The sequence below is a fragment of the Hippopotamus amphibius genome, chromosome 1 (assembly GCF_030028045.1).
Source record: "Hippopotamus amphibius kiboko isolate mHipAmp2 chromosome 1, mHipAmp2.hap2, whole genome shotgun sequence".
NCBI lineage: Eukaryota > Metazoa > Chordata > Mammalia > Artiodactyla > Hippopotamidae > Hippopotamus > Hippopotamus amphibius.
The window spans coordinates 190,333,434-190,359,160 of record NC_080186.1 but is presented as its reverse complement, the minus strand read 5'-3'; the positions used below and the strand labels follow the sequence as shown (position 1 = coordinate 190,359,160).

The window sequence follows — 25,727 nt, the reverse complement described above, 5'->3', positions numbered from 1 at the left end:
AGGGAAATAGGAGAGCCACAGGAAAGAAATAAAGTGAAGTGAATACAACCTCGCAACTAGTGCAGATCCCTCAGGAATGCTCCTAATATGAACCGTTAAAGCCGTGTGTTTAACATTTGATAAATCTAAGTTCTTCTCTGTCAAACGGGGACGCTCCAGGCACAGTAAGCATTAACCTTATCCCATAAAAGGCATTATATTGTCTGTCTTTACATTTTGTTGCAAAATGACTTTACAAACATGTACATCCAGATCTTGCTTCTCTGTTTCATTCTTATGAGTTAAATAAATAGATGACCTTCTTGTTTGAATAGTAAGTTCAGTGAGTTCATTCTTTTAAAAGATGGTTATTGAAATATATCATGACCATGTCTACATAATGGAAACATCAGAAACAATCTCCTCCATGCTTTGCTCTGCACATCTTTTTTACTCAGAGTGGCATGTCTAAAATGTTCAATGGGAAACACTATCTTCACAGCAGATATGTGGCCAAGCATGTGTTTCACCTCCAGTGAGAAGCTGCCAAAAGTAAAAATAGAGAGATGTATAATAAGAGTGTGGTATGAAAAGAAGATACAGAACTTAGAAAATGGATGTGGATGGTCACATTCCAGATCTTTCATTATGTGGCCTTGGGCAAGTCATGTTCTTACTGTAGATTTCCACTCTTCCTGTATAAAACGAAATTGTTCACTAAATAATTTCTAAGGCCCTCCCATCTCTAACATTCTATATTTCTAAATTATTCCAAGCTGGTATTAAGCACCAAAATAATCAACTATGACTATAAATTCTAGTGTGGTTGGTCTGTTTATCACCCTTCCTTACCCGAGCACTTGTGTGCCAAGCACTATGGCAAAGTCTTAACAAAATATTTATTTATTTAATCCTCATAACAACTCTATGAGCAAGGTATTATCATTCTCTCCACCATTTTACAGATGAGGAAACTTAGAGAAGTTAGTTTGCCACAAACTGTATATTAAATCCAATATAATAATGCATAAAAATTCCATTCTCTACTGCCTTCCAATCAGAAAGAATAAACACTTCTTCCAAGGAAAAGAAAGTTTAACCAAGCTCTTTGAAATATCCCAATTAGGAAATGAAGTGATTAAGAGTCTTATTTGGAAGTCAAGAAAGCAAAATTGATTCCACAAAATCTGGATAAACTGACGTGGATTAAGACTCATTTCAAATTGTTTTTTTTAGTTGCAGAGATTTTTGCTACCTGGAGATTGCCTGGAGCAGTGACCCCATAGTCCCATGAAAAGTGAAGAGGCAACTGAAGTGAGACAATAAGGTCACCTTAATGGGCTCCACACATTGGAATTTTGGACTAAAACAGGAGAGACAACTAACATTTATTCAGCATTTAATATTATTCAATAACTAATCTGCCTCAAAATCCTAAAGCATTTAGACTTTTTCTCCTTCTCTCACTATAATTCCCTCTGTCAGTGTATAACATATCCGCTCAACTTAAAAATGTATACATAAAGAACAAAAACTACACATGGCAAGAGTACTCCAAGTGTAACGCTGCCTCTGTGTTTTTCCAGAATGCTCAAATTCTAGAACAGTTCTAGTTGAGGGTGCTCCTCTTCCCAGAAACATTTGCAATCCAGAAGACTTGCCAAAGAGTTTATTTTTATTTTTAAGGCCAAGGTGGAAATAACTAGAATTTTATTTCAAAGAACTTTCTACTTAAAAATAGTCATTTATATAGATTTAATTATGATATAATGTCATATTTCACAAACCACATGGAGGAGGCCGGGGACAAGAGCACACTTGAGAAATTAGTGGGGGAAAAAATAACATTTCTTTACTCAGGGAACAAGCTATGCAAAGTTTCCTTCATGAAACAATCTGAGATTATAATCTAAAATCCAAAGAATCATGACAGTGCTTCTTGGAGGCTTTTAAAGTTAATATCCCTTTCCTTTAAAATACTTCAGCGGGCTCTCCAAAGTAGTAGGACAAGATGCTTTTACAGTGATTTATATGGTATTTTGCAACTTAACAGCTGGACTCTTAATGTTTGTAGTATTGCCATGTGGCACACTGTTCAAAGCTATGGAGTTTTAGAAGTCCTGAAAACAGGATGTTCACTTAAGGACTATATAGAACATGTTACAAATTTAAAATATGAAAAGGAAAAGAATTCAGTTGCAAAGAGCATGAAACCTGAATCCACAAGCTTTTCCAATGCTTTTTAATGCAGTCAAAGGGGGTTGAGAAATGTGCATTCTTCCAACTGTCAGCAAACATATGTATGAAGCTTAACTGGCTTCATAACCCCCACAGGGATTTTTTCCTTGGTTTAGCTTCATTTTCCAACAGGTTTTAAGAATCAGTAACGTTGGGGGCTTCCTAGGTGGCGCAGTGGTTAAGAATCCACCTGCCAATGCAGGGGACAGGGGTTTGATCCCTGCTCCAGGAAGATCCCACGTGCTGAGGAGCAACTAAGCCCGTGCGCCACAACTATTGAGTCTGCGCTTTAGAGCCTGTGAGCCACAACTATTGAGCCCATGTGCTGCAACTACTGAAGCCTACGCGCCTAGAGCCCGTGCTCCGCAACAAGAGAAACCACGGCAATGAGGAGCCCACGCACCACAACGAAGAGTAGGTCCCATTCACCGCAACTAAAGAAAGCCCGCACACAGCAAAAAAGACCCAACACAGCCAATAAGATAAATAAATAAATAAATAAATAAATAAATTTAAAAAAAGAATCAGTAACGTTGGTAAGCAGTCCTCCTCTCTTGCAACAAATCTATTTTCTTTCCAAAAAGATGCATATATTTTAGATTAGCACGTGTACTCTTCAGGATATTTTGAATGCCTAATTTACTTATATTTACCTATTTTTGTGACATATACATGCACAAAAATTGTAACACAGTTGGACAGATAAATACAAGTACAAAAGTATATTTTGACCACAAGGAATAATCCTTTTATTTGTTGGGACAGGAGTCTAAAATATTTCATACTATAAACTCCTAATTAAAAATTATTTATTATAATAATATTTAACGCTAAAGAATAATTTCTTGTCTTTGACTGAAAGACAAGTCAGTCTTTTAGTTGCTCAACAACTAAAAGAAGTAACTTCTAGAATTAAAAGTATTTCGAAAAAAATCTTAGTCTCAAATGAATACTTTTCTTAATATTAAAACTGTGTACAGGACAGATTATGCAAATGCACTAAAAATTAAACTACTTTTTGCTTTCAGATCTAAAAATCCCCAAAGATCAAAAAATATTAGTATTAATAGTCAAGTTTAATTACTTGCTTTAATCATATTTCATCATTTGTATCACAAACTATAAGACAAGAAATCCAAATAGTTTATGGATCATGTTAGAAATAATTGAATATGTGACATAAATAACCCATCCAGGTTTTTAAAAATTTATCTATATTCCTTTAAATATTCAACAACATATATAGAAGGCATAAGATGGCCAAAGACGATATCTCAAACTATGTGTTTTATAAAGTAGTAGACATATGGCTGACTTGATCTGAGAATACTTACTATGCCAACTTCAACTTCTTGCAAAATCGATTACAAAACTATAATACAAGATAATGGTTAAAAAGAGTAACAGAATTACTTATTCAAACACCCAACTTATGATTTGTATCATGGAATTTGTATATGTTAAAAGGAAACTCAAAATATAAAGAGCAATGACATATACACATGGATAACATGCCAAATCTAAAAAAATTCCAATAACAAAAAAATTTTTCTTCCCTGTTGCCAATGTTGGTTTCTTCAACAGCATGCCAATGGTCAAAGCTGATAGTGATCTGAAACCTAGCCCTATCCCCAGAGTTTATCTTCTCTGCAATCATCCTGTAGATCAAGTGATTAAAATATAAAACAAAAACATTTTATACAATGTTTACATATATTAAGAGAAAGTGGTTATAGATGTGATGGGAGGGGGGAAGATTCCTTTCACAATATCCAAAACCTCTGATACAACCTCCAGTTTCAAGCTTACTATAATTCCTGTGTTCATTCATTCTTCTATTCCATGAATAGTTATTAAGCACCTCTTATGTGATATGTACTAGTCTAAGTACTATGGATGGTGCAGTGGGTTCTATGGATAATGGCTCTATACTTATGACCCTATATTATAGAAAATAATCAATACACAAATAAATAATTCAGATAGGTGTAAGAGTTCTGAAGAATTAAAACTGGGAAATAGGATAGAGAACGATCGCAATGATGTCTATTAGATGGACAGGAAAGATGTTGTATTTGAGCTGAAACCTGGGTGATGATAAAGTTGTGGTAAAGCATTGTACACAGTAGAGACAGCAAATATGAATATGCCCTTGTGCAAGGTGAACACATGTTTAAGAAAGAGAAAGAAGGTCATAGTTGTTGGAGCATAGTATGTAAGGCAGACAAATGAAATTACAACATAAAGTCAGAGAAATAGGCACATGGGTCTCCTGCTTATGGTTCGGCCAGCATCTTATCTGAACAGCACTTCCTAAAGTTTTAAAGAACACAACTACACAATAGTGTGCAGTAGAGTGAAATACTGAGCGTCTCAACTTGAAGAGGAAGCAGAAAATTCAGATTCAGTCCTTATTAGAGCTCTTTCCCAACACCTCATGTACAAACTTCATGAGTTCTTATACCAGACCAGAGCATCAAGGAGACCCCAAAAGTCCTTGGCGATCTATTCATACTATTTACCACTGATGAACATGTTGTCCCAGTATATCTTTACAATTGATGGCTCAAGAGTTTTTGTGCTGCATTTGGAATGGGAATCTTTCATATGCTGGGAACCCCTATGCCTAAGAATGAGGCACCTGGGTGTTATCTTCTGAGTACTCTCAGTTTCTCATGTGCTACCATAGATCAGAGGATACACTATTATGCCCCCTCAACTCTTGAGAGTATGTCGAAGTCTTCTCCTTGTTCATTCTTGCCAGTGGATTAACAGTGAAGGTGCTATTTTTCTTATATGCGTTTACTCCAGTTTCTAATCATTACTCAAAAAAGAAGTTTCTGATATAGCTTTGAATGACATTTCAAATGTAAATTATTCAAATCCATCATGGAAATTTCTTATTTCAATATGTATTCTCAAAGTTTCAGAACACACAAATATAGATTACATGTAAATTCTTGCTTAAATATAAAATATTTGAGGTTTATTGTAAAGCCAATGAAGTTTTTAAAAATTGCAACTAGATGTTAGTTATTATAATTTTAAAATGTATTTTTCAAATTATAGAAGACATAATGATCATGCAGAAAACTGAGAAAGTACAAAAGAAATTAAAATAAGAATCAAAGTGAATTCCAGTAAATGGAAATAAACACTCTTTAAAACATCTTATAACTCCTCACCGATTTTTTTGTGTATCTATGTATAGTAATACATATAAGTGGAGACTACAAATTCAAAGCCTATCACCTGCTTTTATCATATAACCACTGCAGAAATCATCCCCAACTAATCTAAAATTCTTTAGAACATCAATCTTAATGTATATATAATAATCTACTGTGTGATTGCACCATAAATTTTATATATCTCCCTCTTACTAAGCATAAAATTTACTTCCAATTTTTTTATGTTACTTATATTAATGAGAAAGGAGTCTTCTATGAAACATTATCTTCTATTTTTGGTGTATAGAAAGGCTGTGTATTCATTTTGTATCTTAAAGTTTTACACAATTCTATGAGTCGTAAAATTCTATAAAAGCTTTCAGCAAATATAAAAAAATTATATTTTGTCTTCTTCAGCCAATAATTATCTTATTTTTCATTTTAAATAATATTATATTGGCCAAACTTATTGTGAAAAATATCAAAAAGTAATAATTGTATGTATGCTACACTTTTATTCATTTCAATGGCAATAATGCCTCTGTTTTATAATTAATTATCATGTTGGCTCTGGACATAAATAAGAGATAGTCTTTATTGTATGAATGAATATAGACATCTAAATTTTAAGGGAAATAGTTCTTACAGATAGTAGCTAATATTTATATTGCATTCTCAAGCACCGTTAGCATATTACCTAGATTAATTTATTTAATCCCCACAACAAACCTCTGAGCTGCATACTATTATTACGTACATTTTACAAATGAGGAAACTAACATTTAGAGAGGTCATACATCTATTAAAATTCTGTAAATCTATTAAAATTCTCTATTAAAGAGACAGCTATTAAAATTCTCATATGGTCTGTTTTGCTTATACTGTTGATGCAATTATCACACATAAGAAAACTAAAAATTAATTGCATTTTTGGGATTAAGTCTGCTTAGTCTTGGTGAATAATTTTGCCAGTGTTGCCATGTAGTCCGTTAAGGATTTTTGTGACTATATTTATCGGCAAGATTATTCTTTAATTTTTTGTGTTCTCTTTTTCTCTGGTTTTGGTATCAAGGTAATGCTAGGTTCATAATATTATCAGCTAGCTTTCCATCCTTCTTCTGTCTTTGGATACAGCTAATATTTCCTTAATACTCTACAAATGCAGTTTTGATCTTCTCTTTGATCCACAAGTTTTTAGAAAAGTGATTTTAAATTTTGTAATGGTTTTAAATAGAAATCAATTAGCAAAAGCTCAGATGAACAAAAAAAGTCATTTGCTTTGTTGTTTAAGCTTTTGTTAATAAAGGTCATTTATATCATGTTACCAGCAGAAAATATTGACCAAATAAATACTATTTTCTAGGCAAATTGAAGACTTTTTTAAAACCTTTGTTCAACCATCATAAACATGCCAAATAATCTATCTGCTTACAAGAAAGCTGCATAATTTGCTTATATTATATATATCTCTCTCTAGTATTAAATACTTGTATTTGTTATAGTTATATGTTCTTATATGAAATATCAAAATTTATTTACAGTTACATAAGTTTTCAATTACTGTATTTTTTATCCCATCACCTAACAATAAAAGATTGTTCATGTCTATTGTAACATCTTTATCTTTATAAATTAATCTCTTTTGTCTTTTTTACTTTATGTATTTTGATACTATGTATCATAAAATCCATGATTCTATCTTAATTGTAGATTGTTTTACCAATATGGAATTATCCTCTTTTTCGTATTTACTTTTTGGTTACTAACCAAACTACTCTTTTATTTTTTCATTTTTCTAATAAATCTTCAAAATTATTTTGTTTTCACACAGGTTGTGTTTTAGTTTTCGAGTTTAAGTAGCATATAGCAACATATTGCTTTTTAATCTAACATTTGAAGTTTTAACTTTACATAATATCACTTAGTTTACATATTTTTTAAATCATTGATATGTTTATTCATTTTTTTTTAAGCTCTTTACTGGAGTATAATTGCTTTACACTGTTGTGCCAGTTTCTGCTGTACAACAAAGTGAATCAGCTGTATTTATACATATATCCCCATATCCCCTCCCTCCCGCAACTCCCTTCCACCCTTCCTATCCCACCCCTCTAAGTCATCACCCATCATCGAGTTGATCTCCCTGTGTTATGCAGCAACTTCCCACTAGCTATCTATTTTACAGTTGGTAGTGTATATATGTCAATGCTACTCTCTCACTTCGTGCCAGCTTCCCCTTCGCCACCCCACCCCAGCCCTGTGTCCTCAAGTCCATTCTCTATGTCTGCATCTTTATTCTTGCCCTGTCACTGGGTTCATCAGTACTATTTTTTTAGATTCCAAATATATGTGTTAGCATACAGTATTTGTTTTTCTCTTTCTGGCTTACTTCACTCTGTATGACAGACTCTAGGTCCATCCACCTCACTACAAATAATTCAATTTCATCCCTTTTTATGGCTGAGTAATATTCCATTGTATATATGTGCCACATCTTCTTTATCCAGTCATCTGTTGATGGCAATTTAGGTTGCTTCCATGTCCTGGCTATTGTAAATAGTGCTGCAATGAACATTATGGTATATGTTTCTTTTTGGATTATGGTTTTCTCTGGGTATATGCCCAGTAGTGGGATTGCTGGGTCATATGGTAGTTCTATTTGTAGTTTTTTAAGGAACCTCCAAACTGTTTTCCATAGTGCCAGTACCCAACAGTGCAGGAGGTTTCCCTTTTCTCCACACCCTCTCCATCACTTATTGTTTCTAGATTTTTTTGATGATGGCCATTCTGACTGGTGTGAGGTGATAGCTCATTGTGGCTTTGACTTGCATTTCTCTAATGATTAGTGTCTGACATCCTGTACTTTGATTTCTATGTTTCTAGGATTCTTTGCTGTTTCCATTATTTTCTATTCTGTGATGTATGCACTGACTTTTCCCCATTTTTCTGTATTTTATATTTTTCTAAATACTGCCTAAATTAAAATGGTATCTCTTGATTTCCTCTAACATAAACAGAGAAGTTACTTTTACTTCTTCTCTGCCTCACTCATAGTATTAATTGATAAAATATGATATTTGAGGTTTAGATGTCTGTTAAAATTAATATTTCACATTGTGTTGGGTTGGTCAAAAAGTGCCTTCAGTTTTTAAGTAAAAATAAGGCACACTTTTCATTTTCATCAAGAACTTTATTGAACAACCTATTCACTGTTTTTTTCCATTACCTTCTGCCATTTTTCAGGCAATTCATAATTCCATCTTCCAAAAACTTTTTATCTTTTTGAGCAAAGAATTATTCCTGGTGCCTTTTACAGTTTCTCAGGGAATTGAAATATTTTCCATTTAGAGAATTTTATAAAGACCAAAATAAATGGAAATCCAAAGGTGCAATGGCTGGTGAATACGTGGATCAATCAGAACTTCCCAGCCAAGCTGTAACAGTTTTTGCCTGGGCATCAAAGAAACATGTGGTCTTGCCTTATACTGATGGAAGATTATGCATTTTCTGTTGACTCTTTCTGGACACTTTTCATCAAGAGCTGCTTTCCGTTGATCTTATTGGGAGCAGTACTTGGAATTAGTTGTTTGGTTTTCCAAAAGGAACTCATAATAGAGGACTCCCTTCCAATCCCACCATATACACAACAGCATCTTCTTTGGATGAAGACTGACCTTTGGTGTGGTTGGTGGTGGTTCATTTCACTTGCTCTACAATCTCTTCCTTTCCACCTTATTGTACAGTATCCACTTTTCATTGCCCGTCACAATGTGTTTTAAAAATGGAACATTTTCATCATGTTTCAGTAGAGAATCGTGTGCAGAAATATGGTCAAGAAGGTTTTCTTCACTTAACTAATATGGAACCCAAATGTCAAAGCGATTAACATAACCACACTGGTACAAATGATTTTCAATGCTTGATTTGGATATTTTGAGTATGTCAGCTATCTCCCATGTGGTATAACCTTGATTGTTCTCAATTATTGTTTTGATTTGATCGCTATCAACTTCAGCTGGTCTACCTGACTGTAGAGCATCATCCAGCAAGAAATCTCTAGCACGAAACTTCACAAATCACTTTTGATATGTTTGATGAGTCACAACACCTTCTCCATACACTGCACAAATCATCTTTTTTTTGCGTTTCAGTTGCATTTTTACCTTTTTTGAATTAATAAAGCATAATAGACTGAAAATGTTGCTTTTTTTCTTTCATCTTCAAAATTAAAATAGCTACCAAAAATTTCACCAATTTAGATTTTTTTTAATACATGCTGATATGACACTGTCGCAATAGAATCTGACAGCTAAGAGATACTAGAACCATCTTACAGAAAAAATCAAGGAAACCTTTTGGCCAAAACCACTTGTCTTCTGTGAACAACTTTTAAAATTTGTATTTATTTTATAGACATATTCTCAGCCAATTACACTTTTTAATGTTTTTTATTCCACCTCCACTCCTTTTTTATTTTTTCCACTCCTTTTTTTTTAAAAAATACTGTATTATGAACTATTTCAAACATACAGAAAAGAAATAGAAATAGCTAACATTTACTGAACAATTACAATGTAATAAGCACTATTCTAAATACTCAAAAATAAACAATAATTTTTTGAAATAGGAAATATTTATATTTCCATGCTATATATGAAGAAACTATGTCATTTGCAAAAAGTTATACCGCTAAGAATGATGAGCTCATGTTCAACCCTAGGCTCTCTGTCAGCTGCACCCACATCCCTCACTCTGCCATTAAGCCTTCTGCTACTGGGAGTATACAACCAATCCCATTCTAGAGTTTATTCTAAATGTAATTTTTTAAATGTAAGCTTTCTTATTTGATTTTATTTATTACCCACTTTTTCTTTCATCGTCTCTGCCTATGTGATATTTTCCTTTTTTTATTTCTTTAGAGTCCAAACTATACTTATTTCAACGTCTTGTGGCTCTGTAATTTTTTATTTTCTCTGCTTTGAATTTATTCTCCAATTGTTGATTTTTGTATTATTGGCTCTCTAAATTAGTTTTTTTCATGGATTTTAGAGTATGGGTATTTTTAGGTAAACTGAACTGGGAAGGTGTTTTTTTTGTTTGTTTTTTTGTTTTTTTTGTTTTTGTTTGTAACTTTCTCTCTTTCTCTCTCTGTCTTTCTCCACTCTCCCCTCTCCCTTCCCTCCCCTTTATCTCCACTCCTCCTCCTCCTTTCTCTCTTCCTCCTCTCTTTCTCTCTCCCTCCTCTCTTTCTCTCTCTCTCCCTACCTCCCTCTCTCTCCACCATTCCAACCCCTAATGTATCTAGGACATTTTGCCATCAAGAACTGCATCTTTTTCCTATAATAAAGAGACTCTTACTGAGTAACTGTGGTGACTCCATCATAAGAATATATTAGTAACAAAGTAGCTCAGTACCCTCTCATTGTCCATACACATCTGTGTCCTAGAGCTTCAAACACTAGGATTCATAGCAAAGCATATGAGGAATCTGAAAATTAGGGAAATTTGGGAATGGTAATTACTTGACTTTTAAAATGTAATTAGTACTCCTTTTCCCCAGATGGAATGTGATTGAGTAGGTTTGCTGTTATCCAATATGCAGCACCTAATTTATGGGGCAAGATTTTCTTATACCACCACTTTAGAGAATACTAAATATCTATATGTGGGCTAGGCTTTTGTCTCCAGGACAAACTCTTGCTCTGATAATAGCTAAAGTTGGAGTAGACTTAATGAGCCACAGCACCTATTAACCACAGAGTTTCCAGGAGTTACTTTTCTTAAGGGAAAGCTGTGACTGTGGCAAACACATAGAGTTTTGTACCTACCTCTTGGCATAGTTATACCTAATCTCTTAATTTAGGTTCACTTCTAAGTATCTTTGATATATTTATTTTAGTTTATATTTGTATTAGTCACAACCTCATTATTTTCTTCACTGCTGTAAGTGTACCCATCTGTTCTGTAGTCCGCTTGGATAAAAATGTTTGGGAATTTCGGCTTACAACAATTACTACTCACAAGACTGATTATATTCACTGTATTTCTGTTTTGAATCTACATAAATTTATTTCCCCCAAATTTCACAACCAAAGTTATGGTCCAAGAAAAATGAAGGATTATATAATTAGCTGGTAAATGTACTAGGAACTAGGAAAATGTAAATGTAAATATCAACTTTAATTTAAATCATTTAGATTGGCTAGGCCGGATGTCTGAATTTCCGTGTGTAACTGCCCAAATTTATGGTCCTAGCTGTGTGACATGAGGTACACATTTTCATAAAGGACTACAGAGTTTCATAGAGCTAGAAAATGATTCTTTTGAAAGAAAACTAAAGGTACTTGTTTTATATAAATGTTGGGCCAAATGTTCATCCTTTGTTATTCTCCCCATAGGAGTTTTACAAGATGAGAATCTGGCATTTATTAGCAGGTCATTTGGGGGTCGGTGTCTGTGGGAACTCAGACTCTTTGTCTGCATTTTATCTTCACCATATGATTTTGGTATGAGTATTTAAGTCTCATAAAGCATAATATGTCATGCATATTTAATAATTACATATTTAAAATAACACAAATTAAATCACCTGTCTATTAGAATGCTACACCATTAATAAAGAGCCATTTAATTCTTCACTGGGGATTTAAAAAATATTTTTGGTCTGAGCACTCATTTAGTTATGGTTAATACACGTGTACGTTTGTGTGTGTATCTGTGTAATAGTATGCTCTGAATGATCCCAACTATTAAATACAATTTTAAGATTTGTCTCCTTAGTTGGATGTTTGAATATACAAGTAATTTTAGATTCCATATAAAAATTTAAATGGCTTTAAAATAAATAACATGATACAGGTACAAAATGTTTTTGCTGAACTGCGAGATAATCAGATAAATCTCCTTTAAAATATTTCCACTAAATTAAGAAATTCAACCAAGGCTACCACAATAAATTAAAGTGGAAAGAAGAGTCTATTATTTAAATGATTCATCAAATGTACTTAGAAAGCATTTATTTGAACTTTGTGCTGCATTCATTCGATGCAACCTGAGAAGGCATGATTCCTGATGTTTGATAGGTTTAACAGAAGGAAGACAACAAAGGCATAAAGAAAATGTTAAGGCAATTTTGTATTTTTCAATACAAAATGGCATCTTGATTAAAAACACAGGGCTTGGGATCAGAAGAGGAGCTTCTGAGTTCTGATTTTGCCACTTATTGTGCAATCTTCGGCAAGTCACAACCTCTTGTTTTCAGTTTCTTCATCTTTAAATGGTTCTTGGAATAATGTGTATAACATATGTCTGCAAATCTGCTACTTGGCCCCTTGTTTACAGTGCCCCACCCACTCTGACCTCCTTGCTATTCCTCAAAAACATTAAGCACCTCCACTGTGAGGCCTTTGGAGAGGCTCTTCCCACTTCCTGGAATGTTCTTTCCTGAGATCTCCACATGGACAGCTACCTTTCTTCCTTCAAGTTTGATGTAACAGTCCCACACACCCTTGCTTATGCTGCATGGGAAGATGGAAAAGTAGGTAGTTGGTGCCTTCATCTTTCATGTGAGAGACTGGCTCTGCAGAATTCTCTTGAACATACAAAATATTAACAAACTTCCACTATAGGTGTGAAGAAACTCTGCAAAATCTTCAGACAAATACCATTCAACATGATGGGTAATTTCGGCATTCTAAGAAATGAGTAATAGTACATCAAGACCCCCAAATAATAATAAAAACTTAAGAAAATAGAAGAATCAGGTAAAAGGTCTTGAAAATTACTGTCTCAAAGAGTGTTGTTCTTGTCAGTCAGGAAGAGTTTACAGGGACCAGGAAGATGTGAGTTTCAAGAGAATATTCTTGGCATTCAGTGGGTCATGTTGCTTCTACACAGCTTCAGTCCTACTCTCTTGACCATTTTTCTGCACAAATGTTTGTCCCTTTAAAAAATAAAGTTAAACTAGACCCATTTAAATTCTTTGCTTGAGTAAATTGGTCACTCTGTGCATCTATGTCAGGCAATATTTTAATTTGTTTGGATAATGACAGGATGAATTTATTTGTCCTGTCAGATATATAAAGTCAGGGCACAGATTATATGTTAAACAGATTGCTTTATATATATTATTTGTATTCTTTGCATAATCCTTCTGATTATTATTGTCTCTATGGATGAGGAAACTAAGGTTCAAAGACATAAAAATAACTGTCATCTGGAATTCTGTTCTGCAGTTAGTTATTTATCTGGTACTTACTATATGTTACTATGCACAAATATATTTTATTCTTCACTATATTTTTTCCATATTCACCATATCAATGGAGTGCACTAAAAGCTGTAAAGATGACCAGAAAGAGAAAAAAATAAAAGACAATAATTTGAAAAGATCAAATTTAATTAGAGCATTGTTTTAAAATTTTGCTTCATTTTCCTTAATTCTATTTTTCCATTTTATTCCAAGTTTTTTAACTTAGTATATCATATACTTCAGTACCTCATATAAATTTCAATAAGCTATTTTATTACAAAACTGTAAACTATGCAAGATATTCAATCATATCAATACTTTGTAAAAAAAATAAACAAATAAATAAAACAAATAAAACATAAATACAAGCTTCTGACTCCTATAAGTATAAAATGTAACAGGATAAAAAATATTTGTATCTTCTGTCAGGTATTACGGTATCATGTAAGCTGAATCTGGCCTCTGTACTCCAACACTGAATTAAATCTCAGAGACAGAGTTTTGGGTGAAGTAGAAAAGAATAGCTTCATTGCTTTGCCAGGCATAGGGGGCCACAGTAGGCTAATTCCCTCAAAACTGTGTGTCCCAGCCTGGAGGGGGTAGTGAGAAGGTTTACAGTAATGATTCAAAGAGGGCATGATGCGCTCATGAACATTCCTCTGATTGGTTGGTGGTGAGGTAAGTGGGAGTCAGCATCATAAACCTTCTGGTTCCAAGCAGTCTGGGGTCTCTGTGCTTGTGGGCACCATACTGCTAACTTCTCTCACCTGGTGGGGGTTTCAGTATCAGCAAAACAGCTCAAAGATACTGTCCTATAAATTCCTTGATGGGAAACCAGGACCCTGCTCCAAGGCTGCACTGTTATTTCTTTCTTCCTTTTTTTTTTTTTTAAGCTCTTGGAGTATAATTGCTTTACACTGTTGTGCCAGTTTCTGCTGTACAACAAAGTGAATCAGCTGTATTTATACATATATCTCCATATCCCCTGCCTCCCGCAACATCCCCTCCTTTCCCTAAGTAGCAACTATCTTAACCTGCTCCATTGGAACTCAGGGAAGGTCATAGGAGCTGAATAAAGCCAATGTCTTATAATCAGGAAATGCGGGACACAGAAAGGCTTTTGTGCCCAGGAGTCCCATGGGGTCCTGCTTGGTATCATCATGAGATCATTGTTTTAGAGTCCATATGGCTTTGATGCAAACCAAATGCAGAAACATATTTCCTTCTGTATGAAAACAAAACAATGCTAACTTTATAGGGTTGCTGCAAGTATTCCATGAGACCACAAGCATAAAGCACCTAACACAGTGTCTAACACATTGTAGGCACTCAGTCCTGAAGGTGTCTGATTTGTTCCTGTGTGGCAATGATGGCATGCCCAGAGTCCTTGAACTATCATTAAACAACAGAGTCCCAAATGCCACTATGCCTTTCATGTTCCATTTAGATCTACTGTCTCTTAATGTAGGACAGTCTGACTCATCTGTTGTTATTTTGTTTATGCCCCAAATTCTTTGCCCCTTCTTTGGGGGCCAGCATCCTAATGTTCTTTGAGGCAGTATCACTACACCACTTTCAGTCCATGCTGTTCAGTCGGGGATGTCCACTCCTAGACTCAGAAGAAGGCACATGGTCCAGAAATGGCCAGTAAGAGTCACATGATCGATTTAAGGATGACCACGTGATCCAAACTAGGTCAGTGATTTCCAAGACTTTTGCTTGAACAACTAGGAAAGAAACACTCTTTCCACTGAATTGCTGGACTGATGGGATGAAAACCAGGAGCCATTATGGGCTACCATGAAAGGAGAACTTATCTTAGAATGAAACTAACAGAAATAATGGTGATGAAGAGAAAGTGATATTTGATGGCATCTTTTAAGTTTTAGGATCCAATTTTGTCTGAAGACAAGGTATGAGGCAGGAGATAGGGGCTCCAGACTAGGCATTTACAACTGGCCTCCTGTTCACACCTCCTGGGGTAAGAAGAAGATGAGCTCCAGGCCAGACATTCATTACCAGCTCCCTGTTTACATTTCCTGAGGCAAAAGACAACTGGGTTCCGGACTATATATTTATAACCAGACTCCTGTTTATATTTCAAGATCTGCACCTTGATACAAGAAACAGCAACAGAAATAGGGTAAATAATGGGACATGTGGGCACTTTTATGGCAGGGACAGAGAGGGGCTACACCCTATTAAAAGATCAAGAGGTCATATACACTCCCCATTCTTGGGACAAGGGACACACTACACATACACAAAAGCCTTCAGGGGTTCAAAAAGCAGGATGTGCCAGACCATAGTAAGTCTTGCTATCTCCCTCCCAGAGGACTTTGGGATGGGACTCATCTTGACTGAGGGGTGCATGCACACCTAGGGGAGGGTCCAGAGGCAAATTAGCCATGGGGTCAAAACAGTATGATTGGCCAAAAAGAAGACAAAGACCAGGAAGACTGCTCCCTTATAAAGGATTTAAACTCCCCAAACGTGGAACTCTGGGGCCTCTCTCTCCCTGAGTTCTCTCCCTGGGTTCACCCTTGTGTACTAGCAAAGCAAGTACTTTGCTTTTTCAATGAACTTTTTACTTTTCTCTTTACCTTCTGCCTCCTCACCTGAATTCATTCTTGACAAGGCAGGCAAGAATTGGGCACCCAGGCCCTAGATGCTGGCCCCTATGGTTTAGCAGTTAGGACTCCCGGTCAGGGAACTAAGATCTTGCTTCCAGCGGCTCACTGCTGCTTGCTGCAAGCTGTCTGCATCCAAAATCAGCCACACCTCACCTTTTCAATTAGGTAAATCAATCTATGTGGCAGACAACTTCTAAATTGGTCCTTAAATTAAATAATCCAGTTTTAGCAATCAAACTTCAGGATCTTGGCAATAATTCAACTTTCTGGTATACATGCCTTTGTGTCATCCCTTACTCTTGAGGGTGGGCTAATGATTTGCTTCTAATGAATATAATAAGGTATGTCAATTGCATGATTAGGTTATGAAAGATTTTGACTTCAGTCTTACTGCCATACTCTATTGCTTTACATTTGCACACTTTGAAGAAGCAAGCTGCCATGTGAGTGAGGTCAAGCAGTGAGGAACTAGGGTAATCTCTGGGCAACAGCAAGAGAGGAATTGTGGCATTCAATTCAAGGAGCTGAATGTTGCCATCAACCACTGAGTGATCCTGGAATGTTGCCTCAGACAGCCCCACCCTTCCACAGCCACTGGGCTAGATCCCTATCCCCTACACCTGTCATTCCTCCTAGAGCAGCCACCCTGCACTGGGAATAGCGGTGTTTGGTGGGGCGGGGTGGGGGGGGATGTGGAGGGAATAGAAGAAAGTGGCTTTGGTAATAGGGACTTGCTTGCAAAGTGGCGTGAGCTAGACCCTGTACTAACAAGTCTGGAATAAGGACCTTTGGGGGAACTAGAGTACTCAGGTGTTTCTCATCCCATGACTCTCAGCCTGGCTCTGTAGAACTCCTGAGATCCTCCAAGATCCCGTGAGATCGGGCTTCCTTTGAAAACAGCCTGCACGGCAGCATCTTGACTTGTTTCCGCCTTCTTTGCTGAGACCGATGCTCTTTTTTTTTTTTTAAGCTCTTTACTGGAGTATAATTGCTTTACACTGTTGTGCTGGTTTTTGCTGTACAACAAAGTGAATCAGCTGTATTTATATATATATCTCCATATCCCCTCTCTCCCACGACTCCTTCCCAACTTCCCTATCCCAGCCCATCATCGAGTTGATCTCCCTGTGTTATGCAGCAGCTTCCCACTAGCTATCTGTTTTACATTTGGTAGTATATATATGTCAATGCTACTCTCTCACTTCATCCTGGCTTCCCCTTCACCCTCCCCCCACCCCTGCCCCTTGTACTCAAGTCCATTCTCTATGTCTGCATCTTTATTCTTGCTCTGTCGTTGGGTTCATCTGTACCACTTTTTTAGATTCCATATATATGAGTTAGCATACGGTATTTGTTTTTCTCTTTCTGGCTTACTTTGCTCTGTATGACAGACTCTAGGTCCATCCACCTCACTACAAATAATTTCATTCCTTCTTATGGCTGAGTAATATTCCATTGTATATATGTGCCACATCTTCTTTATCCATTCATCTATTGATGGGCATTTAGGGTGCTTCCATGTCCTGGCTATTGTAAATAGTGCTGCAATGAACATTGTGGTACATGTTTCTTTGGGGATTATGGTTTTCTCAGGGTATGTGCCCAGTAGTGGGATTGCTGGGTGATATGGTAGTTCTATTTTCAGTTTTTTGAGGAACCTCCATACTGTTTTCCACAGCGGCTGTACCAATTTACATTCCCACCAATACTGCAGGAGGGTTGCCTTTTCTCCGCACCCTCTCCAGCATTTATTGTTTCTAGATTTTTTGATGATGACCATTTAGACCTATGTGAGATGATACCTCACTGTGGCTTTGACTTGCATTTCTCTAATATTAGTGATGTTGAGTATCTTTTCATGTGTTTGTTGGCCATCTGCATGTCTTCTTTGGAGAAATGTCTATTTAGATCTTCCCCCCATTTGTGACTTGGGTTATTTGTTTTTTTGGTATTAAGCTGAATGAGCTGCTTGTATATTTTAGAGATTAATCCTTTATCAGTTGCTTTGTTGGCAAATATTTTCTCCCATTCTGAGGGCTGTCTTCTTGTTTATGGTTTCTTTTGCTGTGCAAAAGCTTTTAAGTTTCATTAGGTCCCATTTGTTTATTTTTGTTTTTATTTCCATTATTCTAGGAGGTGGGTCAAAAAGGATCTTGCTTTGATGTCTGTCATAGAGTGTTCTGCCTACGCTTTCCTCTATGAGTTTTATAGTATCTGGACTTACATTTAGCTCTTTAATCCATTTTGAGTTTATTTTTGTGTATGGTGTTAGGAAGTATTCTAATTTCATTCATTTACATGTAGCTGTCCAATTTTCCCAGGACCACTAATTGAAGAGGCGGTCTTTTTTCCATTGTATATTCATGCCTCCTTTGTCAAAGATAAGGTGCCCATATGTGTGTGGGTTTATCTCTGGGCAATTCTGTTCCATTGAGGCCACCATCACCCTGATACCAAAATCAGGCAAAGATGTCACAAAAAAAGAAAATTACAGGCCAATGTCACTGATGAATATAGATGCAAAAATCCTCAACAAAACACTAGCAAGCAGAATCCAACAGCACATTAAAAAGATCATACACCATGATCAAGTGGGGTGTTTCCCTGGAATGGAAGGATTCTTCAATACATGCAAATCAATCCATGTGATATATCATATTAACAAATGAAGGATAAAAAACATATGATAAATCTCAATAGATGCAGAAAAAGCTTTTGACAAAACTCAACATCCATTTATGATAAAAACTCTAAAGAAAATGGGCACAGAAGGAAATTACCTCAACATAACAAAAGCCATATATGACAAACCAACAGCCAACATCATTCTAAATGGTGAAAAACTGAAAGCATTCCCTCTAAGAACAGGAACAAGACATGGGTGCCCACTCTCACCACTATTATTCAACATAGTTTTGGAAGTGTTAGCCACACCAATCAGAGAAGAAAACAAAATAAAATGAATCCAAATTGGAAAAGAAGAAGTAAAATTGTCAATCTTTGCAGATGACATGAAATTATACATAGAAAACCCTAAAGATTCTACCAGAAAACTGCTAGCACTAATCGATGAATTTAGTAAAGTAGCAGGATACAAAATTAATGCACAGATATCTCTTGCATTCCTATACACTAACAACGGAAGAGCAGAAAGAGAAATTTAGGAAACACTCCCATTTACCACTGCAACAAAAAGAATAAAATACCTAGGAATAAACCTGCCTAAAGAGGCAAAAGACTTGTATGCAGATAAGACAGTGATGAAAGAAGTCAAAGATGACACAAACAGATGGAGGGACATACCATGTTCTTGGATTGGAAGAATCAACATTGTGAAAATGACTGTACTACCCAAAGCAATGTACAGCTTCAACGCAATCCCTATCAAATTACCAATGGCATTTTTCACAGAACTAGAACAAGAAATCTTACGATTTGTATGGAAACGCAAAAGACCCTGAATAGCCAAAGCAATCTTGAGAAGGAAAGATGGAGTTGGTGCAATCAGGTTCCCTGACTTCAATCTATACTACAAGGCCACAGTGATCAATACAGTAAGGTACTGACACAGAAACAGAAATATAGATCAATGGAACAGAGACCGATGCACTTATTCTCTTCCAGACCCAGCCTATCCTGTTCCTGACCATTTATCTGGACATGGACTGACTCCCCGGTACACTCACAGACTCCTTCAGCATTCTGGCCTTCAGAAGAGCCTGCCAGTTCCAAGCCAACACCTTGATTGCAGCACCGCGAGAGATGATGAAACAAGGGGCCCAGGTAAGCTGTGCTCGGATTCCTGACCTAAAGAAACTCTGAGATAATAAATGAGTGTTTTTTCTTTAAGGAAGTAAATTTTGGGACCGTCTGTTACATTTAATTTGCTCAGAATTGGACTTGTCTCTAGCGTCCAAAAGATTCCGGACAATCAACCTTGGAGACAGTTTCTTATGGATAAGAAAGAAGCAGAAAGATTGAGCAGTGTTAAGAAAAGATGAACTTTAAGTAACGCACCTAATGGCCTTGTAGGTATCTAAACAAGTGACACAGCATGAATTCTTTTCCAGAGTGCTTTTTCCCTTGTTCTTCAATTTAATGGCAAAGGAGATAATCTTTAAACACAGAAAGTCTGAAAAAAGTTTAGAAATACCTTAAATGCACTTAACAGTTAAGTACTTTAAAAACTTTCTCGAAAATGTGTGGGAACTAGCAAAGATGAGAAATTCTCCTAGAAGAGAAAAACAAAAAACAAAAGACAAAAAAACATTATTTTTCCCTAAGGAGTATTGAAAGAGTAAGTAGGTGAAAAACCGAACAAGTTTTAGAGACAGAAAATGGAAATTCAGAGTTTTTTTCTTACAGAATCAGAAAATCTCTACCTAATAAACTGAAAATAACTTGTTTGATGTTGGGGACATTTTGACATAAGGAATGTTTAGCAAAAGACTTAAGTACAAATGACAAAGTAGAAGTAGCACCTCAGCTGAAACATACAGATGAAGCAATTGTTTAGCTATAAACAGGCGTAAGTGGTATTTCAAGTCCTTACCAGCAAAAGGGACCTTAGAAAATTTTTAATCCAACCTAATTCATGTTATAGGTGAGGAACCTATGCCCAGAAGAGTTACATTACTTTCTAAAGATCAAACAATTAGTAAATACAGAGCAAGGGTTGCTTTTATATCTTTAACCTTTACCCTTTTTAAAAGAAAAGTCCATTTCTTTTAGAGATCATCACAGCTATGTATTGTAGATATTTATAAGTTACAGTGCACTCAGAGAATTGAAGGTGAGGATCAGAGCGCTCCAAAATTCTACCATCACATTATATTATTTGTCCTAACTAACTCCCTTAAAAATCAATCATAAGGAAGAAACTTGGACTGATTCTTCATCTCGCCATAACCTGCCCTCAGACCAGCCCCATCACCCAGCTCTGGGATTCGGTTTGGAAACACTATAACATAATAACAGTTGTGTATAACTGGACCACTGTGTCAGGTTAGTACCAATTCTGACTGTTCTGGGCCCATACCATACTGGTTATTAGAAAAATATTTTAAATTTAACCTTGATTTCATCCCAGCATGTCTCAATCATCACAAGAAGCCCTAAAGCTCAGGTAATTTCTTATGCCTCAGATTCTCCTCTCTAGAAGGCTCTGAATACAGCCCCATCTGGCCCAGTTTCTTACTTCTCCATGACTGCAGAAACCTGGAGCTCACAGTCTGCCATTAGTAAAATGTTCTTTCTTCTAAATCTGTCCACTTATGTTCCTTACCTTCTTTAATTATTACCTGGCTGACAATGAGGGCGTCATTTTTGCTCCTCTCTACCCCAGCTAGATCATTATTCCTACCTTTTCAAAAAATCAAGTCATCTAGCTACTCTAAAGCACATGCCATCAGGTAATAATTTCCTACTCTCCCTGCTGTAGTCATCTTTCACCCTCTGATCATCCCCCCTCACTCACTTCCTCTTGTCCTTGTCTCTGCTAAAACAGCCTAAAATCCCATGGTCCATCATTTTAATCATAATCCCTTCCCTGTGTATACCCTCAACTCCTTTCTCCTTCTATCTTACTCATCTGCCAATAAACAATTCTGAGAGAACTCATCTCACTATTTATTCTTTACTTGCCCAAGCAGCTGAACAAACTATAGCTGGGAAAAAAAACCACAGCCATGCTAAGCTGACTGATCACACTTTAAATTTATGACCACAGATTTCAAAAAAGACCCTCAAACATTGCATTCCTCTGATCAATTCACTCCCTTACCCTCCAAGATGTTTAGAAACAATCAGAAGCTATATGTCTTATATTTGCATTACCAAATTGACCAGTATATAAATATGCATACCCAGGTACTATAATTCCCTCCTTTTCCAATGAATGAATTGTTCATACTCCTATCTAAGTGCAGTTCCTATATTTGCTCATTGGGCCTCATTCTCTCTCCTCTATTTAAAAAACTTTTCTTCCTGTAATTAGTCCCTATCTTTCCTGAAGCATCATCACTTTCCTCCCTTTCCCCTGGATCATTCCCATTAGTATGTAAGCAAGCTAAAATAATTCCATCTTAAAAAAAAAAAAAAAAAAAAAGCTTGACTCCATAGCCTCTGCACTATTTTTCAGTCATTATTATTTCTAAGACTCCTAAGAAGAGTCGTCTATATACTCTGTCTCCACTTCCTCACTTCTCTTTTTCTCTTCACTCCAAAAAAGGCCCTCATCCCCAAATGTACAACCATTAGGGAAAACAGTATGGAAATCCCTTGAAAAATTAAAAGTGAAACTGCCATATGATCCAAAAGTCTCACTTTGGGGATTTATGCTAAGAAATTGCAGTCAGAATCTTGAAGAGATAGCTGCAGTCCCATTTTTATTGCAGCATTGTTCACAATAGCCAAGATATGGAAACAAATGTTCATCGATTAATGAAGGGATAAATAAAATGTGGCATATACACACCATGGAACATTATTCAGTCTTAAAAAAGGAAACCCTGCCATTTTCAACATGGCTGGACCTGGAGAACACTATGCTAAGTGAAATAAGCCAGACACAGAAAGACAAATACTGTAAGATCTCACTTGCACGTATAATATAAAACAGTCAAACTGATAGAAGTAAAGAGTAGAATAGTGGTTACCAGGAGCTGGGGAAGGGGGAAAAGGGAAGGTGATGGTCAAAATATATAAAGTTTCAGTTATACAATATAAATAAGTTCTGGAGCTCTACTATATAGCATAGTACCTATAGCTAACAATACTGTATTATATAACAAAAATTTGCTAAAAGAGTAGATCTTACATTAAGCATTTTTACAAAAAAAATATAATAATGGAAGTGGGAGGAAATTTTGGGAGGTAATAGATAATTTTATGGCTTTGATGATGCTGATGGTTTCAGGAGTGTAAACTTATCCCAAACTCATTGAGTTGTATAGAATAAATATGAACAGCTTTTTACATGTCAATTATGCAAAAATTAAGTGGTTTATTTTTTAAATATTTTTAAAAGAAAGAAAGATGACTTTAAGTAATTCTTTCACAAACCAAAGCTAGGAGAATACACTGTAGGAGACCTGTCTCTAAGAGATACAAAAGGAAGTTCTTTAGGATAAAGGCAAGTGATACCAGATTGAAGCGCAGGTAATGCAGCAAGAAACGAAGATCATTGAAAAGGGTAAATGTGCAAGTAAATCTAAGTGAAGTCTTGACTGTTTAAAACAATGATAACACTATCATGTGAAGTTTAAAATACAGAGATAATTAAAATATTCAACAACAGTATCCAAAAGGCAATTGGTAGGAGGAGTGAGAAACAGAGTTAAAACATTCTAGGCCCCCTACATGTCCAGAAAGTAAAAAAAATAAATATTATTTAAGGTGGATTCTAATAGCTTAAGGATGCCTGTGATAAAGTCAACGGTAATTACTAAAGTAATAATAAAAGAATACTAATAGAAGTGGGAAATGGAATAAGGAAAAAAACACTTGATTAAAGCAAGAAAAGGCAAGAAAGGAAAGGAAATGGAACAAAAACAGATGACACATATATTTAAATGGTAGATTTAACCTCAAGTTTTTACTCAAGTCTCTTGAAATGATTACCAATTCATGACCCCCAGTAAAGCCTTTACTGTCTTCTTTTTAAATTGGTCTCTCCATCTTCTACACACCCCACCACTGCTCTCATACTCTTCCTTCTCTCCCTCAACTCCTAAACTATCTCTCTAACAACTTCACTTCTGAAGTTGTAAATTATGAACAGAAGCTAAATAACATATGAAGACCTATAAGAAAAACAAAAACACCACATTCGTAGAAGTAGGGAAGAAAAAAAGGAAAACAAAAGATTCACAACTGTACTCCTCCTTCATCCCCCCTTCCTTTATGATAGAGGTAAGTATTCCATTCTTGTTTCCTTTTCTTTAGGAAAAGATAACTGCCCCACTGCCTGCACTCAGGTTCAGTCGACGAAAGAGAGTTCTCATTCTGAACCAACAAGTAAGTTTCTTCCTTTATTTGGGGATCGTGATGGAGGGGGGAGGGCTGCAAACATTTATGACTCAGTATTTATACGAGTCCTATTTACATATCTTCTTTCTCATTTCTATTCCCCAAAGTCCACTTCTGTATTCCCAATACCATTAAATTAAGCAATATAACAAGCAAAGTCATTGAATTTCACAGCTGAAAAAAAAGAAAGGGAGATGCCCTTTATCTATGTTAAAAAAAAAATGAGAAATTGTAATTAGAGAATTTTAGTATATAAAGTCAATTTTATGTTTTCTGACTTATTACCTCTAAAAAGCTTTAACTTTCCAGTCAGATGCATGGGTAGCACTCTGGGCTTTGCATAGCTGTATGACTTTTGTGCAACGTGACCCCACACTTCTAAACCTCACTTTCTTCATCTGTAAAATGGAGACAATAAAACAATCGAGGTAAGGATCAGAAAAGACCTGTAAAATACTGTTCTTAGATTGTAATATATGTCCAGTAAATGCTAGCTCCTCTTCCTCCGCATAGGTTGTTCAGTGTTTGAATTAAGTGGATATGATTTTTAAAATTCATTTTTGAGATCCAGGCTAGCAAAGCTCACACAATCCTCTGCTTCTCCTCCATCTGTCTGCCAACTGACATTCTTTGTTGCTAATCTAAGACCACGCCATATGTTCTCCGTATGGGAGACTCTTTCCTGCCCAGGTGGGGAAGCAGACACAATGATCTAATAAGTCTTTGCTGTCTCACTAGGGCAAGTCTTGGGAAAACTTCCAAACACTGAGAGATTCTGATGAGACACCACAAGCTTAGGTGACTATGTTGTACATCAAAAAATTTTTTTTGACTTTCTTTTTTCCTCCCAAGATCCCCAAAGTATGTTTCAACTCTGTCATTACCTGTTTCCTTGTCTCTGTTTAGTCTAGCAGACAGGTCAAGACTCTGGAAAAGATTTCAACATGGGATGTTTGTGTGGTGTCAAGGATGGTATAGATGAAAAGTGTATTATTAAGAGCTGGAGGACTGAGTTAAGAGTCGGGCTCTGATCTGCAAATCCCAAACTTGCAGCATCCCAGCCAAAGGAAATATGCCACTTTGAAAGGGATGTGAAATGTACTCGTAGAGACATTGCTACTGGGTGGTTAGAGTTTAATGTCACCATATTCCACCAGAAGTAAAATGTATAAGCAGAAGTTTAGAAAGGAAAACAAAATAAAATGAAATAAAAACAAAAACAAAAAAAACCCACCACCGCTACCGCTATAGTGATTGAAAATGCAGAAGGATATGCAGAAGGAAAATAAAATTATATTCAGAATTGCATAAAAAAGAGAGAAAATGACAAAGTGAGAAATATTTACCTTTTAGTAATCCTCTTCTTCACTGGGTCATAGTAAAACAGCCTAACCCCAGAACATTAACACGACTGTAACAGGATGGGAA

General features: G+C 35.9%; 1 long non-coding RNA gene across 1 annotated transcript in view; it reads left to right on the top strand.

Moving 5' to 3' along the window:
* Nucleotides 1-20,033, top strand: part of LOC130855037 (uncharacterized) — a 185,832-nt gene extending 165,799 nt beyond the window's left edge. The window contains exon 3 of the long non-coding RNA XR_009054207.1: nucleotides 19,896-20,033. This is a non-coding gene — a long non-coding RNA (uncharacterized LOC130855037). The remainder of the gene's footprint in view (nucleotides 1-19,895) is intronic.
* Nucleotides 20,034-25,727: the final 5,694 nt, after the last annotated feature.